A 12,546-nucleotide genomic window follows, 5' to 3' on the forward strand; every position below is an offset into this window, starting at 1 on the left:
AAGTTCACACTGTATCTGGTGGGGAGTACATTCACTGTTAAGACTGATCACAATAGTCTTAAACACTTCACGCATCAGAAGGATCTGAATGAAAGACAGCAAAAATGGGTGAGTAAGCTACAGGCTTACGATTTGGATATTGAGTATGTTAAGGGTAAAAACAATGTTGTAGCAGATGCCTTATCCAGAAGACCCCATTTAAGCTCACTTTGCGAGTTTACTGCTGATTGGAGAGAGTTGTTGCTTGCTGATTATGCCAAAAATCAGTTTGCAACCAGCCTTATAGAAGGTACTTTTCATGATGAAAGATACAAATTGGTTGAGGGATTGATCCTGTACAAGGGAAGAATCTTCATAGTAGCTGAATCTAGGTTAAAAGAGAAGATTTTGAAGACTTTCCATGACATCCCCCTTGCTGGTCACCAAGGTTATTTCAAAACATACAGGCAGATCCGGGAGAGATTCTCTTGGAAGGGACTTAGAAGTGATGTTCTGAAGTACATTAAGGAGTGTCATACATGTCAAAGGAACAAAGATGAGAGCACTCTACTGGCTGGTTTGTTACAACCCTTGCCTATTCCCAGTCAAAAATGGGAGAGTATCTCCATGGATTTCATCACGGGGCTGCCTCGGGCTCAAGGGAAGAATACTATCTATGTGGTGGTGGACAGACTTACAAAGTTTGCTCATTTCTTCGCCATCACCAACTCTTTTACAGCAGCACAAGTTGTTGAAGTGTTCTTCCGGGAGGTGTTCAGATTACATGGGTTACCGAAGAACATTGTGAGTGATAGGGACAGCAAGTTCCTAAGTGCTTTTTGGCAGGAGATTTTCAAATTGTGTGGTACTGTGCTCACTCCAAGCACCAGTTATCACCCTCAAACTGATGGGCAGAACGAGATAGTGAATAAGTGGTTGGAAGGTTATCTTAGATAACTACGTCTCGGAGCAGCAGAATACATGGGTGAAATGGCTTCACCTAGGGGAATATTGTTACAATTCCTCCTATCACATGTCCATCCAGATGTCACCATTCATGGCACTATATGGTTATGAATTCTCCTAGCTTCACGGACTTAGTATTTGGTGATAGCAGAACCCCTCAGGCAAAGGATATGATGTAGCAAAGTCAAGATATTCTGAGGATTCTGAGGGACAACCTCCAGCATGCACAGAATCAGCAGAAGTTGTATGCTGATCAGCAGCAAATTGAGCGTACCTTTGAGGTGGGCGACATGGTTTATTTGAGGCTCCAGCCCTACAGATAGTCTACTCTCAAGAAGAGTGGGGTTGAGAAATTGAAGCCCGGATTATATGGGCCTTTCAGAGTCAGCAGAAGGGTTGGAGAAGTGGCGTATGAGTTGGAATTGCCAGCAAGCAGCAGGATCCATAATAAATTTCATGTGTCTCACCTTAAGAAGGCTCTGGGACATAATGTTGTTGCTTCAGCTGAGTTACCCCCGCTTGATGAGGAGGGAGAGTTGGTTTTGGTTTCGAAAGCTATCCTTGAATTCAAGGAACGATCTTTGAGGAGAAGAGTGATCAGGGAATACATGATCAAATGGAAGAATCTACCAGCACAGGATGCTACGTGGGAAAATGAGGAGATTTTATTGCATCCAACCTTACAGTTGCTTGAGGACAAGAAATTTTGGGGAGGGTGGACTGTAATGTCACCTTCTCATTCATGACCTTCCAGTGGTCCATTAGCCTATCCCTGAGACCCGTAGGCTAGGTGGAATGAAGAATGAAGGGTCCAGCATTGATGAAAAGAGGACTTACTATTTTTAGTAAGTCAGGGGATGGCTATTTTGGTGACACTGTCCTACTGAGCTCTCCATGCTCAATCTCTGGGCACGAAGATCATGCTTTTCGAAGCATTAGTTCTCGACTTACTATTTTTAGTAAGTGGCAGTATGGCATAATTCTATTTTTGGCAGTGGATAGGGTCCTGATTCTGCAGCAATTCACTGGTCTTCCTGGCTCAATTTCATCCTAGTTTTGACAGTTATCAGTACGGGAGTCATATGTGACAAATTAAATATTATTTCCTTATCATAATGTTTAATATTTAATTAATCTGATTAATTGCTACTGATTTATTGAATTTGGGATTAATGCTTATTTTTATCCTAAGTATTTGGCGAAATTCATGTGTAATAAGGGATGTCGAATTTATTTGGAGGGATATTATTTTATATTGCATCTCTATTATTTGCCAAGTAATTAACGTGGGTCCATGCCTTCTTGGTGTGAGGTTTGACTTAGGAGAATGGCGCTACACATGGGTCCACGTGAGGTGAAATGAAATGCTAATGATGGAAGTGGAGTTTGGGGGAAATTTGCATTTGAATTTGGTTGGTTAGAAGTTATAAATAAGAGCCTTGGACTCTCATTTGAGGCATCTTGAAAAATTGTAATGTTATGCTGCCGGTTTGGCGACAGAACTTGAGGCTTCGGAGTGCGTCTCCCTAGTGCTACCCGGTTTCATACTTGAAATACAGTACCTAGTTGTGCATCGTGTTCTCCTACATTCTCAGAGTTTGCTATAGATATTTTTGGTGGAAGTGATTTTGGAGACTTGCTGGTTTTGCCTATGGCTGAAGCACATTTTCGATCACACCTTTCTGCTGGAGCGACCGACGATTATGGGTATCAGCTCTATCCTCCTTCCTAGCCATGGCGATACATTTTGTGATTTTTTAGCAATTTTAATTAAGCAATGAATTTCCTAGACAAAATAGAACTTCCTAGGTATAGTGTGGGTTTTGGTACTTGCATTGGGATGCGTGCCAAATAAATATTGGGTTATTTGGGTTGTAGTTTTGATTGATTGTTGTTGTGAGTGATATATTGTGGGTTTGGGACTGGTTTGAGTTGATTTGGATGTAAAATGAGGGAGTTATGAGCATTTTGGTGTTTCCATAGGCTGCTGATTTGTACTTTCAGCCTGCAGATTGGTTGTAACAGAAATTTACATTCTTGCTGTAGAAATCTGCATTACTCTCCTTCTTTCATCTCTAATTTTGTAAGGTTGTTTCAGTAGTACTGACAAATCATTCTTGTTGTTCTTATTTGTAATTCCCATTGCATAAGTGGAAGAGGTTGGCTTAGCCGCCTTCTTGCTTTGTAATTCAGTTTATGTACTCAGTCCTCCCACTGAATAAGTGGTCGAGTGATAAGTTTAATGCAATTGTCCTCCAGCTGAAATATGCAGTACAGTGATAGCTTAATGTAATGTCCTCCCGCTGAAATATGCGGTAGAGTGATTGAGTTTCAGTTTCTTGTTATTTTCCCTTGGCTGGTTTACCGCCAAGAGTTTGGTTTCTATCCTGCTGGATAAGCAGAAGGGGCTGGCTTGCTGCCCAAGCATTGTAATTTTCAGTTTGATTAGTGGTGCTAACAATCCCCAGAACACCGTATGCTCTCACCCTCCCAGATTGGGCTCTCAGTGAGCAAAAGGTGGATGGGTTCCCTTTCAGCAATTTGGATTATTTCTCTAACCTTAACGGGTTGTGGTGTTGCTTGTATCTCTTATTGTTAAAAAATCAAAAAAAAATTTACTGGGATATTACAGGCCACGGTGGAACCGTCGTGCGGTGGGACCGCCGTGAGGTGGACACCATGCGGTGGGACCGCCGTGCGGTGGGGAAAGCCACCGCACAAAACCCCCGTCTTAACAAACGTGAACGCTACAACAACCCCGTGAACCCTCGTGAACGCCACAACAAAGTCGCGGGAGAATAAAAAATAGAAGACAAGGCCGAAATAGAGAAAGAGCTTCGTCAACGCGAGAATTGAGACAGAACCGCACTACCGTAGGAAAAAGTAACGGTATAACCGTTGGTGGAGAAATGAATTCCGCAGGGAAGCGCCAGTGGAGAGCACACTTATCAGACTTGGACAAGACAGCAAGGGTTTTACCATCAGGAGTAAGGATTGCAGGAGGCATGGACACGAGTACTGGTAAAAAGAAGCTCTGACCAAAGGTTGCAGCAGGACCATGGGGGATAACAGTGGACACTGTGATGTTTGAAGGTTTACATGGGTTGAACTGCAGAAAATGGTGGAGTGATACAGCGGAAAACTATTCGATGAAGGAGAATTTGAGGAGAGCGGGCGTACAATGGATTATCCAAATGCCTATCTTTCAGATAAAGGAGTTCGAAGGGCCTCTTAGAGCCATGATTCGGAATTATGATAGCCATGGGCGTTGCTCGGTAATTGATTATTGTGGGAGGAAGTTCACTGTGTCCTCCAGAACAGAGGTTGCCCGGGTTTTTGGCCTGCCAGCCACAGGAGCCACAAAAATCGATGAGGTAGGGAAGAGGGCCTCACAACAGGATAGGGGAAATATGTTGGGTTTAGTTTGACGTCAACTTTCGCAGAAGGAATGGGAAGACGTAGCTCAAGCACAGAAGAAGAGGGGCATGAAGAAGGACTTCATTGCTGAGGGCAACATCCATTGCTTAATGGACATGGTGAAAAGCAGTCTCACCGGTTCCAGCCGTGCCTCAAACATTTCTACCTAGCACATATTTTTTCATGGACGAGCTGCGCAATGGGATATAATATGACTGGGCAACTATCTTAGCAGATAAGTTGGATGAATTTCTCTTGTTACTACACAAAACTTTTTATATGCCGCACCATGCCATTGCTTTGTTCCTTGCGGCCACGATGGACCAAGTCCCACTGGAGGACAACGAGTTTAAACCACAATTACCAGTGGACGATACACACCCACCTGTCTACTATTGGATGCATTTGGACAGCTTGGGTTCTAGGCCTAGCAGTATTCCGCCATCTTCAAAGAAAAGAAAAGTACAGGTGGTAGTCTTCGAGTCTGATGGGGACGATGGTATGGGAAGTGACAGCTCAGAGGAGGACGCGGAGGAGGCCTTTTGCACGGAGGGTACCGAGCACGAGGAGTTCGAGAGTGTGGGACCAGCCATGGGAGAGAAAGGACACGGTCGTGGGGGCATGGCACAAGCTGGCACACAACAGGTTGCATCTCCCATAGGGAAGATTCTTTTTTCACCTGCCCTTCTTTCGGGTACTTTGCCTATGGACACGAACCCCTGGCCCTACATTTGGGGAATTACGGTCAACCATCACCCTCAGTCCACCCCACAAGATGCCATCAGGGGTAGCGCCAGCCTCAGCCATGCATACAGGGGAGCCCGTTAGTACCAGAGGAGTGACAGATCCAGTTCAACATGTGGGAACGGAGGAGATTCTGCACATTGAGAGTGTCGTTGTGGGGCAATGTTGATGTGTTTTTTATGCACATAACAATACAGAATAAATTACCAAAGTAATTTACCCTCTCTTGAACAAAATCACCTCAGATGCTAAGAATGAGATCAACTAAAATGATTCCAAGGTTTCTACATGTCAGGTCTTGACGAGTGGGTAAGTTCAGTGGTTGATGTGAATTGTTGTGTTTCACTTGGGGACTTACACAAATGATTGGATTATCATGAATGATGCGGAATAGGTGTGCTGACAACTTAAGATTTGTCAATATGGCTCTGGATTTACTTCTTACTAAAAATAGGGTTCAGGAAATCTATTATAAACCTAGGAATGTAGGAAATGATGAATGGATCTAGTGGAATCAAACCAGGCAAGATCTCACAATCAGGTATTGACACAAGCTTAGTGCAATCATCTAAGGTATACTTGAAGATTTTCAGGCTATCACCATCAAATGTAGACACCATCCAAGTTGATGCTTGTCAACAGACGCGCAATAGCTGAAGTTATGCTTACTTAAATTCCAGTTGACCACGCAAGGCGCACTTACCAGCGGCAAGAGGCTAGTGGTATGGATTAAAGATTCCACACAAATGGATTCAACAAATCTTCCACTCAATCTAACATACATGAAAATAAATTCTAATCTAAATTCTAATCTAACTTGGAGAAATTGAGAACCATGAATGCAAATACAACATTTGAAGAGCAAAATCACCAACAATTGAACAATGATTAGGATTCAAATAGCTGCAGCATATACCAACAATTCTACAAAAACTCTCACTTACAAATGAGAGACAAGGAAGCATATATAGACTCTTACAAAATGGATGGCCCAGATTGATTCAAGATCAACGGCCAAGATTACACGATAAAACCCTAATTAGGGTTTGTACAACCACCACTACATTGGCCAATAAGAAACGAGGGTAGGTAAGATAAATAATATTTGATGTAGCGCCATGTGTCACCTATTCCCTCCTTGAATGAGTGTTGACTTCGTACCCTTTGATTGAACGAGTGGTGACTAGGATGCCACCTCAGCTTGCCTTATACACTTAACCAATTTGCCTTGTACATTCATCATCTTCACAATGTTTGGAATCCTTTATGATACTTTGCATTCCATCCTTATGTTAAGGAATTCCATGAATTGTTCCCTCCTTATGTTTGGAAAATTTCCCAATCTTGGAATCCTGAAATATTTCCCTCCTTGACGCACTTTGATATTGAAATTCCTTGATGTAGTTCTGGATTTCTTGATGTAAAATCCTTTGTGTTCATTTCTTGAACTTGCTTTCCTTCATTTGTTCACCATCAAAGTGAAGTCTTCTTCATGATTGATCCAGTCCTCACCTTTGCCCTCTGGAGTCTCTATCCGGAAATCCCCATCCAATCTTTGAAGTATTGATCTTCCTTATCCTCATTGCGTGCATCTTCCTTCACCTCAAGTCCTGATCATCGTACTTCCTTTCCTCGTAACAGTCCCGCAAAACAAACAAGCATTGAATCAAACACCCATTGATAAACTTGATTTCAACCTTGGTGGGAAATCCATCCGCATATGGATTGATCATTCCTCAAAACCATCCGCATTATCCTTGTCCATTCTTCACTTGGTGGAAATTTGATGCCTATCTGGACAACTTCCTTCCTTTGTAATTCCGCCCTGCACTGGAAATCCGACCCTCATCCAGACTCACTATCCTTGAAAATCTTGTGTTGACTGGATCACCATTCCATGAAGTGGAAATCCGGACACCATCAGGACTTTGTTCCTGACATTTGTCCCAACATGTGATAGGTAGTCTTAGAAAATTCTAACACCAACTTTGGAAAATATGAAGGTCCGGATTAAAGTCTGGAAGATTAACCTTAAGCAAAAACGATTTTCAAACTTAGGATAAGTCTGATCATAATTGCTAAGTCTGAAGACACCCATGTAAACTCAAAAAATCAAGTATTTGGAGCCCAAAAATGAATGTCCAGGTCTGGAAATATCACTTGGAGGTCTGAAAACACTCAGAAAGTGACTGATTTTTTATATCAAAGTTGTAATAAAAGTCTGATTTTCTGAGGACAAAGTCTGAATACGCCCTCCAATGCCTGAAAATACTCAGAAAATGGTGTATTGAAGTCTGATTTTCTAATTCTTAAGTCTGAATACACCCTCTGAAAGTCTGAAAATGGCTCCAAAAAGTCTGAAGACACTGAAAATGATGGATATCAATGGCTGGAAGTGGTCACAGCCATGTCACATGCTTGCATTTGAATTATTTTGATCTTCAAAACTCAGAAATGGTCACATCTGGGCACAACTATGTGGCTGGAAATGAAGTTTCAGTCTGAAGACAACCTGGTATACTCAGAAAAATGTCAAAAATGGTGACCGGAAGTATACCACAATTCTGAAAATGCTTGGAAAAGGGTGTGGAAAAGTCTGATTTTTAGTTCTTAAAGTCTGAAGACACCCTTCCAAGGTCCAACAATGGTTGTCCAATGTCTGAAGACAACTTGCAACTTTAATAAATTAGTCATTTAAACTTGTCGCAGTCATAGGAAACACCTGTATTTGATGAATTTCACCTTTCCCAAAGTGAAGTTTGTCAAATCTGGGCACAAACAAAGAGCTGGTAAAAAATATCTAAGTCTGAAGACAAATCTGAAAATGGAGTTTCAGACTTAGATCAGCAATGGAAGCTCCACCAAATGCCCCAAAAACTCATAAGAAATGACGCCCAAGTAAAATTTTCCAAGTTGGCAAGTGGCTGGAAATGAAAATCAGTCTGAAGACAACCTGCAACTATGGAGTTTCAAACTGTAACAACAATGGCAGCCCCTGAAAATGCACTGAAAAATCCTCCAAACAGCCCTTAACCAAAATCGCCTTAGTGTGGATGAGCTAGGCAATGAAGAATAATTCTGAAAATGTGTTCCCAGCCAACAATGGAGGTCAAATCACTCCTAGCAATGGTGCCCAACAAGGTCTGAAAATAATGGCAGCGACCAAGCATGAAGAAAATCACCCCAAACAACGGCAAAAAGCATTCCCAAATAAAAATCGAAATTTTCCCAGCTATGGAGCCATTCCAAAATTCTGAAAATGTCTTCATTGGCAACTCGGATCTACAACAATGGAGGTTGGAACAGCCAAGCTGGAAAAAAAATGGAGGAAAGAATCCTCAACCCAACACTTCACTTCAGCACTTTGCCAAAATTCGCCAATAAGGGAGAAAAATCACCTTTCATGGAGACACCTGGCAGATTTAATAATAAAATAATGTAAAATAATGTTGGAGACTCCTCTCAAATACTTGTTTTTACCTTTCACTTTCACCACACAAGCAATGTGGGATAAAACACTTGCATATATACTTGCTTGGTAAAAACTATCTTGCTTCTAGAAGGTTCAAAATATTAAATGATTATTGCAAGTTATTTAATTTTTTGCTTTTAAAATTTTAAATAATCGTTAATCATTATTTAAAAGCAATTAAAAATGGGGCTCATTAATTAAATATTGCAATTTAAATCCAAATTAAGCCTCCAGGGGAAAATCGACTTGGGTTGGGATTGAAAAATCCCTTTAAAAATCATTAAAATTGTCAAAAATTTCCCCATAAGGGAAAATCAACCCTAGCTTGGATAAAAATCCATGCATAACTTCATCAAAATTGCACACAAAAACCCCCAGGGGAAAATCGATGGCAGTCTGGATTGAAAAATCCACACTCCAAACTCACTTAACTTGGAAAAATACTCCCTGGTGGAATTTCGACCTCAATCTGGATGAAAATCCGGACTCAAAACTCTTCAAAATATTCCCAGTGGAAAATCGATCTCTGTCTGGATGAAAATCTGGACAAAAATCCTTACAAATGCTCTCAGGGGAAAATCGACCTCTGTCTGGATGAAAATCCGGACAAAAAACCGCACTTAGTTGTCACAAAAACCTTGGTGGAAAATCGACCCAGGCACGGAATCATCCTCAACTTTGTTTGCACTCCAGTCCGCACTCCTGGTGGAAAATCGATGGCAATTTGGATAAATCCTGACACTTAGCCAAATTTTAGCACTTCCAAGGGAAAATCGATCCAGGTATGGATAAACAGTGGTGGAAAATAATAGCCAGTATGGATTTCAAGGGAAACCCATGTGTAGTATGGATTTTGAGTAAGGGAATGGGTTGGGTAGTCTGGAATGTGAGGGGAAAAGCACCTCTAGCATGGACTTTGACCCTCTAACCCTTGGAATATGGATTTCCCTTAGGATTTTATCATTTTAACCACTCAAAATCACTTAGAAACATTAAATTTAGATTGGACTTAGGCAAATTTTTCAAAATATTGAGCAAAATGCTAGGAAAATATTGGAATAAAGTGCGAACCAACTTAAATAATACCTTAGGAGCGAGAAAACAACTCCAAAAGATCTATGAATACCTTGGCACTTTAAAATCACTGACGCGTGTGTTTAAAAACACGTTAACGCTCAAATGGATCAAACACTTAGACAAAACTTAGGATCATTAAAATATCAACTTTTGCAACTTGATCCTATAACTTCAAAAACCCTAGACGGCACTAGGCATGACTAGGAAACTAGGCAAAAATTCCACTCTAAAAAGCGAAAAGTGGGGGTCCCCATTTGCAATGGGGCGATGTGTGAAGACGTCACAATAGGCAGGCTAGCAGGATGTTGGGAGAGCCTGTGGATGAAGCCACAAATGTCTGGCTTAGCGAGTGGGCAATGCATCCTATGCACTCGGTCGAAGTTCCTCCTTTATTGGGACGCTATCAAATTCCCGATGAGGTCGTGGAGTTGGAGGATACCGCAGGTCTGGAGCTCATGGGGGGCGAGGTGCATGTCTCAGATAGGACAGAGGCGCTGCAGGAGGCAGAGGTACACACCCACGGTGCGGATGCCTGCTCCGGAGCGAGGTCTCCATTAGATATTGAGATCGGGCTAGAGGTCGTCAGTGGATTGGCTTCCATGGGTGCATACATGGCACACATTACTCAGGTGGAAGAGTCACTATTGGAACAAGGCCATAAGATGGCCGAGAGTATGCAGGCAGTTGGGATGGATGTTGTTGCAGGAGCCTTAGCCAAGCGAGCGCAGGTCCTTACTAGGTAGTGTGAGGAAGAGTTTGAGCGATGTTTTCTTTCTCAAGGATGGTCCGTAGTAGAGACATCGGAGATGGTAAGTGCTTGGCAGGCTCCACGACTTCCGGGTAGCCAGCAGTTGTACTCCCTGGTGCAGGAGATGGAGCAGCAGTTCCGAGATACTTAGCCCTACAATGGGCTCAGTATCGGGGTGCTTCTGTAGAGGCTGAGAGACTAGCAGCGGTGGAAAATAGGCAGTCTATTGAGACTGAGTTGACTCACGAGAGGGAGTCCAGATTGGTGCTAGAGGCGGAGTTGGCTAGAGAGAGGGAATCCAGGTTGGCGCTGGATGCTATGTTGGTTCAAGAGAGGGAATTTCGGATGTCGCTGGAGACCCAGTTGGGGATGGCTCAGGAGACATTGGATGCGAAGGAGAAGAAACTGTTGGAGGTTGTGTTTATGGTCAAGAGATCTCGGGAACGCCAGTTGGAGGCAAAGCATACTTTGAGGCACTTTATTGAGCGGCAGCAGTCCCAGCCTTCATCAGGGACGCTTCCTCCTCCTCCTCCTTCTTGATTTTCTTCTATGTAGCATTGTACTCATCCCCATTTTGTTGTGTTAGTCCCGGAGTTTTGTCCTTGTCGTCCAGAGACGACTTTTCTTGGGGGGGGGATGATGTTGGTCATAAAATGGGCTTTGTATTACTTGTTAAGCTACATTGGTTAAGTATGTTAGCGTCATTGAGGGTAGTTGTCCGTTGCACGACGGTTCCCCACGAGTGGTAACTGCAACCCTCGACCGTGTCTTTATATTTGCTCTTGTACTTGTTGTTGGATACACGAATGCAGAGAATGATTATTGTACTAGACATTTTGGCATTAATGAAAGCATTGCTCTGAGTTTCTGGTTACTATTCTATCCTATGGTTATTATCTGACTGTTGATATACAATATTACTAACACACCCCACGGGGTAAACATGGGGTTTTTAGAATTTTTTTGCCTTAAAAATTATTTTTGGGTTTTATAATTTTTGTCCCTTAAAAGATCAAGGGAGGGTTTTCACAAATTGTTTGATTGGTTTTAACGAACTTTTTCCTGAAAAATTGTATGAGTGTTTTCACAATTTTTTCTTGAAAAAATGTCCATTGGTATTTTGATTTTCACCTCAAAAATCATGAATTCTCTTTTGGAGGGTTCCTGTTTTTAGGGTTTAATGTTTTTTCCACAAAAATCATGGTTTGTTGTAGTCAATTTTGGGTCGTACCTAGAGTTGTTGGGGCAAACATCTACAATAGTGGTATCTTGTAGTCTATTTTGGAGTTGCTGGAGCAAACAGTGCTCAGTACTCTCCTGCAAAAATTTTTGTGTTTTTTGCTAAAATCGTGTTTGTTGCTCTTTGGAGGGTTTGCCGATTTTTCCTCAAAATCATGGTCTCAATTTTTTTTGTTTTGGTAATTCGCGTGTGAGGGTTACATTAGTCGGACTAAATCAACTATTCTTGGTCATTAACACTTTGCAGATCATAGGAAGGTCTCCGCAGCAGCAGAGTGTTCTTGCGTTTGTGATCAAAAGACCTGCGGTATCTTCTGTAGGGTAGTTAGTTGATACAATGACCATTTAGGGAGGGTATTAGAATAATTAATTCTTTCTAGTTAGTTACCTTTAGTTGTTCTATTAATGGTCATTTAATTCGTCATTAAATTCTTTTAGTTTGTTTAATTAATTTAGTTTAACTACTGCTTCTTTTATTAGAAGACAGGGTTAGCTTTTTAGTTATTTTTCTTTTTAAGTTTTTTAGCTTCAGTTTAATAGTTCGTTCTTTTCATAACAGCGTCTTGTAATTCACTATATGTATGTTGTATATTCATGAATAAATCATTCAATTATTTTTCAATTACAGAGTATTGTTAAATAATAAAATATTCAATTTGTAACAGACATTTGTGAATTTTTTATAACATGTGATTCAGTTTTGATTGAAAAGAAAAGGAAACTTCCCTGCTTATCTCAACAACACATGTGCTAAGTCTCTTCACATGTTTATACACATCAGATTTACCAGAATTTCTATGATTTTGTATACAGATGTATTATGAAGAAATTTTTTCCTAAAATAAAAAATAATTCAAATGCTTACAAAAATGATTGTGATTATCAGTACAAATCCTGATATTAA

The 12,546-nt window shown here is 41.3% G+C and overlaps 1 protein-coding gene across 6 annotated transcripts in view; it reads right to left on the reverse strand.

The window, feature by feature from the left end:
• The window catches only part of LOC131078095 (DNA polymerase zeta catalytic subunit), a 143,279-nt gene that overhangs the window by 84,161 nt on the left and 46,572 nt on the right, over nt 1–12,546 (reverse strand). The gene's annotated exons all lie outside the window — the stretch shown is intronic.

The sequence above is a fragment of the Cryptomeria japonica genome, chromosome 9, assembly GCF_030272615.1.
Source record: "Cryptomeria japonica chromosome 9, Sugi_1.0, whole genome shotgun sequence".
Classification (NCBI taxonomy): domain Eukaryota; kingdom Viridiplantae; phylum Streptophyta; class Pinopsida; order Cupressales; family Cupressaceae; genus Cryptomeria; species Cryptomeria japonica.